Consider the following 6,000-nt stretch of genomic DNA (forward strand, 5'->3'; position numbering starts at 1 on the left):
ACATCTGAGACCTCACAACACCGCTCCCGGATGGGCTCGAACCACCAACCTATTGGTTAACAGCCGAACGCGCTAACCATTCAGCCACGGAAGCTCAGAAATTAAATGTTTGTCACGTATTGTGGAAAAGTTTTGACTTTTTACGCTACATCTGAGACCCTATAACATCTCTCCCGGTTGGGCTCGAACCACCAACCTTTCGGTTAACAGCCGAACGTGCTAACCATTGCGCCACGGAAGCCCAAAAGTTAAATGCTCGTCAGGTATTGTGTAAAAACCTTGACATTTTACGTTACATCTGAGACCTCACAACACCGCTCCCGCATGGGCTCGAACCACCAACCTTTCGGTTAACAGCCGAATGCGCTAACCATTGAGCCACGGAAGCTCAGAAATTAAATGGTTGTCACGTATTGTGGATAAGTTTTGACTTTTTACTCTACATCTGAGACCCCACAACACCTCTTCCGGGTGGGCTTGAACCACCAGCCTTTCGATTAACAGTTGAACGCGCTAATAATTGCACCAAGGAAGCCCAAAAATTAAATGTTCGTCAGGTATTGTGGAAAAACTCTGACATTTTACGTTACATCTGAGACGTCACAACACCGCTCCCGGATGGGCTCGAACCACCAACCTTTAGGTTAACAGCCGAACGCGCTAACCATTGAGCCACGGAAGCCCAAAAATTAAATGCTCGTCAGGTATTGTGTAAAAACCTTGACTTTTTGCGTCACAATTGAGACCTCACAACACCGCTCCCGGATGGGCTCGAACAACCAACCTATTTGTTAACAGCCGAACGCGCTAACCATTGCGCCACGGAAGCCCAAAAGTTAAATGCTCGTCAGGTATTGTGTAAAAACCTTGACTTTTTACGTCACATCTGAGACCTCACAACACCGCTCCCGGATGGGCTCGAACAACCAACCTATTGGTTAAAAGCTGAACGCGCTAACCATTGCGCCACGGAAGCCCAAAAATAAAATGCTCGTCAGGTATTGTGTAAAAACCTTGGCTTTTTTCGCTACATCTGAGACCCCACAACACCTCTCCCGGTTGGGCTCGAACCACCAACCTTTCGGTTAACAGCCAAACGCGCTAACCATTGCGCCACGGAAGCCCAAAAGTTAAATGCTCGTCAGGTATTGTGTAAAAACCTTGACTTTTTACGTTACATCTGAGACCTCACAACACCGCTCCCGGATGGGCTCGAACCACCAACCTTTCGGTTAACAGCCGAACGCGCTAACCATTGAGCCACGGAAGCTCAGAAATTAAATGGTTGTCAGGTATTGTGGATAAGTTATGACTTATTACGTTACATCTGAGACCCTACAACACCTCTCCCGGTTGGGCTCGAACCACCAACCTTTCGATTAACAGCCGAACGCGCTAACCATTGCGCCACGGAAGCCCAAAAATTTAATGGTCGTCAGGTATTGTGGCAAAACTTTGGCTTTCTACGTTACATTTGAGATCCCACACCACCGCTCCCGGGTGGGCTCGAACCACCAACCTTTCGGTTAACAGCCGAACGCGCTAACCATTGCGCCACAGAAGCCCAAAAGTTAAATGCTCGTCAGGTATTGTGTAAAAACCTTGACTTTTTACGTCACATCTGAAACCTCACAACACCGCTCCCGGATGGGTTCGAACAACCAACCTATTGGTTAACAGCCGAACGCGCTAACCATTGCGCCACGGAAGCCCAAAGATTAAATGTTCGTCAGGTATTGTGGAAAAACTCTGACATTTTACGTTACATCTGAGACCTCACAACACCGCTCCCGGATGGGCTCGAACCACCAACCTATTGGTTAACAGCCGAACGCGCTAACCATTGAGCCACGGAAGCTCAGAAATTAAATGGTTGTCAGGTATTGTGGATAAGTTATGACTTATTACGTTACATCTGAGACCCTACAACACCTCTCTCGGTTGGGCTCGAACCACCAACCTTTCGGTTAACAGCCGAACGCGCTAACCATTGCGCCAAGGAAGCCCAAAAAATAAATGGTCGTCAGGTATTGTTGAAAAACTTTGTCTTTCTACGTTACATTTGAGATCCCACAACACCGCTCCCGGGTGGGCTCGAACCACCACCCTATTGGTTAAAAGCTGAACGCGCTAACCATTGCGCCACGGAAGCCCAAAATTTAAATGGTCGTCAGGTGTTGTGGAAAAAACCTTGACTTTTTACGTCACATCTGAGACGTCACAACACCGCTCCCGGATGGGCTCGAACCACACACCTATTGGTTAACAGCCGAACGCGCTAACCTTTGAGCCACGGAAGCTCAGAAATTAAAAGGTTGTCAGGTATTGTATATAAGTTATGACTTTTTACGTTACATCTGAGACCCTACAACACCTCTTCCGGTTGGGCTCGAACCACCAACCTTTCGGTTAACAGCCGAACGCGCTAACCATTGCGCCACGGAAGCCCAAATATTAAATGCTCGTCAGGTATTGTGTAAAAACCTTGGCTTTTTACGTCACATCTGAGACCTCACAACACCGCTCCCGGATGGGCTCGAACCACCAACCTATTGGTTAACAGCCGAAAGCGCTAACCATTGAGCAACGGAAGCTCAGAAATTAAATGGTTGTCACGTATTGTGGAAAAGTTTTGAATTTTACGCTACATCTGAGACCACACAACACCTCTCCCGGGTGGGCTCGAACCTTCAACCTTTCGATTAACAGCTGAACGTGCTAAACATTGCGCCACGGAAGCCCAAAAGTTAAATGGTCGTAAGGTATTGTGGAAAAACTTTGGCTTTCTACGTTACGTTTGAGATCCCACAACACCGCGCCCGGGTGGGTTCGAACCACCAACCTATTGGTTAACAGCCGAACGACCTAACCATTGCGCCACGGAAGCCCAAAAATTAAATGATCGTCAGGTATTGTGGAAAAACTTTGGCTTTTTACGTCACATCTGAGACCTCACAACACCGCTCCCGGATGGGCTCGAACCACCAACCTATTGGTTAACAGCCGAAAGCGCTAACCATTGAGCCACGGAAGCTCAGAAATTAAATGGTTGTCACGTATTGTGGAAAAGTTTTGACTTTTTACGCTACATCTGAGACCCCACAACACCTCTCCCGGGTGGGCTCGAACCTCCAACCTTTCGATTAACAGCTGAACGCGCTAAACATTGCGCCACGGAAGCCCAAAAGTTAAATGGTCGTCAGGTATTGTGGAAAAACTTTGGCTTTCTACGTTACGTTTGAGATCCCACAACACCGCGCCCGGGTGGGTTCGAACCACCAACCTATTGGTTAACAGCCGAAAGCGCTAACCATTGAGCAACGGAAGCTCAGAAATTAAATGGTTGTCACGTATTGTGGAAAAGTTTTGAATTTTACGCTACATCTGAGACCCCACAACACCTCTCCCGGGTGGGCTCGAACCTTCAACCTTTCGATTAACAGCTGAACGCGCTAAACATTGCGCCACGGAAGCCCAAAAGTTAAATGGTCGTCAGGTATTGTGGAAAAACTTTGGCTTTCTACGTTACGTTTGAGATCCCACAACACCGCGCCCGGGTGGGTTCGAACCACCAACCTATTGGTTAACAGCCGAACGACCTAACCATTGCGCCACGGAAGCCCAAAAATTAAATGATCGTCAGGTATTGTGGAAAAACTTTGGCTTTTTACGTCACATCTGAGACCTCACAACACCGCTCCCGGATGGGCTCGAACCACCAACCTATTGGTTAACAGCCGAAAGCGCTAACCATTGAGCCACGGAAGCTCAGAAATTAAATGGTTGTCACGTATTGTGGAAAAGTTTTGACTTTTTACGCTACATCTGAGACCCCACAACACCTCTCCCGGGTGGGCTCGAACCTCCAACCTTTCGATTAACAGCTGAACGCGCTAAACATTGCGCCACGGAAGCCCAAAAGTTAAATGGTCGTCAGGTATTGTGGAAAAACTTTGGCTTTCTACGTTACGTTTGAGATCCCACAACACCGCGCCCGGGTGGGTTCGAACCACCAACCTATTGGTTAACAGCCGAACGCCCTAACCATTGCGCCACGGAAGCCCAAAAATTAAATGATCGTCAGGTATTGTGGAAAAACTTTGGCTTTCTACGTTACATTTGAGATCCCACAACGCCGCTCCCGGGTGGGCTCGAACCACTAACCTATTGGTTAACAGCCGAACGCGCTAACCTTTGAGCCACGGAGGCTCAGAAATTAAATGGTTGTCACTTATTGTGGAAACGTTTTGACTTTTTACGCTACATCTGAGACCCCACAACACCTCTCCCGGGTGGGCTCGAACCACCAACCTTTCGATGAACAGCTGAACGCGCTAACCATTGCGCCGAGGAAGCCCAAAAATTCAATGTTCGTCAGGTATTGTGGAAAAACTCTGACTTTTTACGTAACATCTGAGACCTCATAGCACCGCTCCCGGGTGTGCTCGAACCACCAACCTTTCTGTTAACAGCCGAACGCGCTAACGATTGCGCCACGGAAGCCCGAAAATTAAATGGTCGTCCGGTATTGTGGAAAAACCTTGACTTTTTACGTCACATCTGAGACGTCACAACACCGCTCCCGGATGGGCTCGAACCACACACCTATTGGTTAACAGCCGAACGCGCTAACCTTTGAGCCAAGGAAGCCCAAAAATTTAATGGTCGTCAGGTATTGTGGCAAAACTTTGGCTTTCTACGTTACATTTGAGATCCCACACAACCGCTCCCGGGTGGGCTCGAATCACCAACCTATTGGTTAACAGCCGAACGCGCTAACCATTGAGCCACGGAAGCTCAGAAATTAAATGGTTGTCACGTATTGCGGAAAGGTTTTGACTTTTTACGCTACATCTGAGACCCCACAACACCTCTCTCGGGTGGGCTCGAACCTTCAACCTTTCGATTAACAGCTGAACGCGCTAGTCATTGCGCCACGGAGCCCAAAAATTAAATGTTCGTCAGGTATTGTGGAAAAACTCTGACATTTTACGTTACATCTGAGACCTCACAACACCGCTCCCGGATGGGCTCGAACCACCAACCTATTGGTTAACAGCCGAACGCGCTAACCATTGCGCCACGGAAGCCCAAAAATTAAATGGTCGTCAGGTGCTGTGGAAAAAACCTTGACTTTTTACGTCACATCTGAGACGTCACAACACCGCTCCCGGATGGGCTCGAACCACACACCTATTGGTTAACAGCCGAACGCGCTAACCTTTGAGCCACGGAAGCTCAGAAATTAAATGGGTGTCAGGTATTGTGACGAGCATTTAACTTTTGGGCTTCCGTGGCGCAATGATTAGCGCGTTCGGCTGTTAACCAATAGGTTGGTGGTTGGAGCCCATCCGGGAGCGGTGTTGTGAGGTCTCAGCTGTGACGTAAAAAGTCAAGGTTTTTTACACAATACCTGACGAGCATTTAACATTTGGGCTTCCGTGGCGCAATGGTTAGCGCGTTCGGCTGTTAACCAATAGGTTGGTGGTTCGAGCCCATCCGGGAGCGGTGTTGTGAGGTCTCAGATGTGACGTAAAAAGTCAAGGTTTTTACACAATACCTGACGAGCATTTAACTTTTGGGCTTCCGTGGCGCAATGGTTAGCGCGTTCGGCTGTTAACCAATAGGTTGGTGGTTGGAGCCCATCCGGGAGCGGTGTTGTGAGGTCTCAGATGTGACGTAAAAAGTCAAGGTTTTTACACAATACCTGACGAGCATTTAACTTTTGGGCTTCCGTGGCGCAATGGTTAGCGCGTTCGGCTGTTAACCAATATTTTGGTGGTTGGAGCCCATCCGGGAGCGGTGTTGTGAGGCCTCAGCTGTGACGTAAAAAGTCAAGGTTTTTACACAATACCTGACGAGCATTTAACATTTGGGCTTCCGTGGCGCAATGGTTAGCGCGTTCGGCTGTTAACCAATAGGTTGGTGGTTCGAGCCCATCCGGGAGCGGTGTTGTGAGGTCTCAGATGTGACGTAAAAAGTCAAGGTTTTTACACAATA

This window comes from Phalangium opilio, unplaced genomic scaffold (assembly GCF_054372755.1).
Source record: "Phalangium opilio isolate 3A_F unplaced genomic scaffold, DU_Popi_V2 ptg000054l_1, whole genome shotgun sequence".
Classification (NCBI taxonomy): domain Eukaryota; kingdom Metazoa; phylum Arthropoda; class Arachnida; order Opiliones; family Phalangiidae; genus Phalangium; species Phalangium opilio.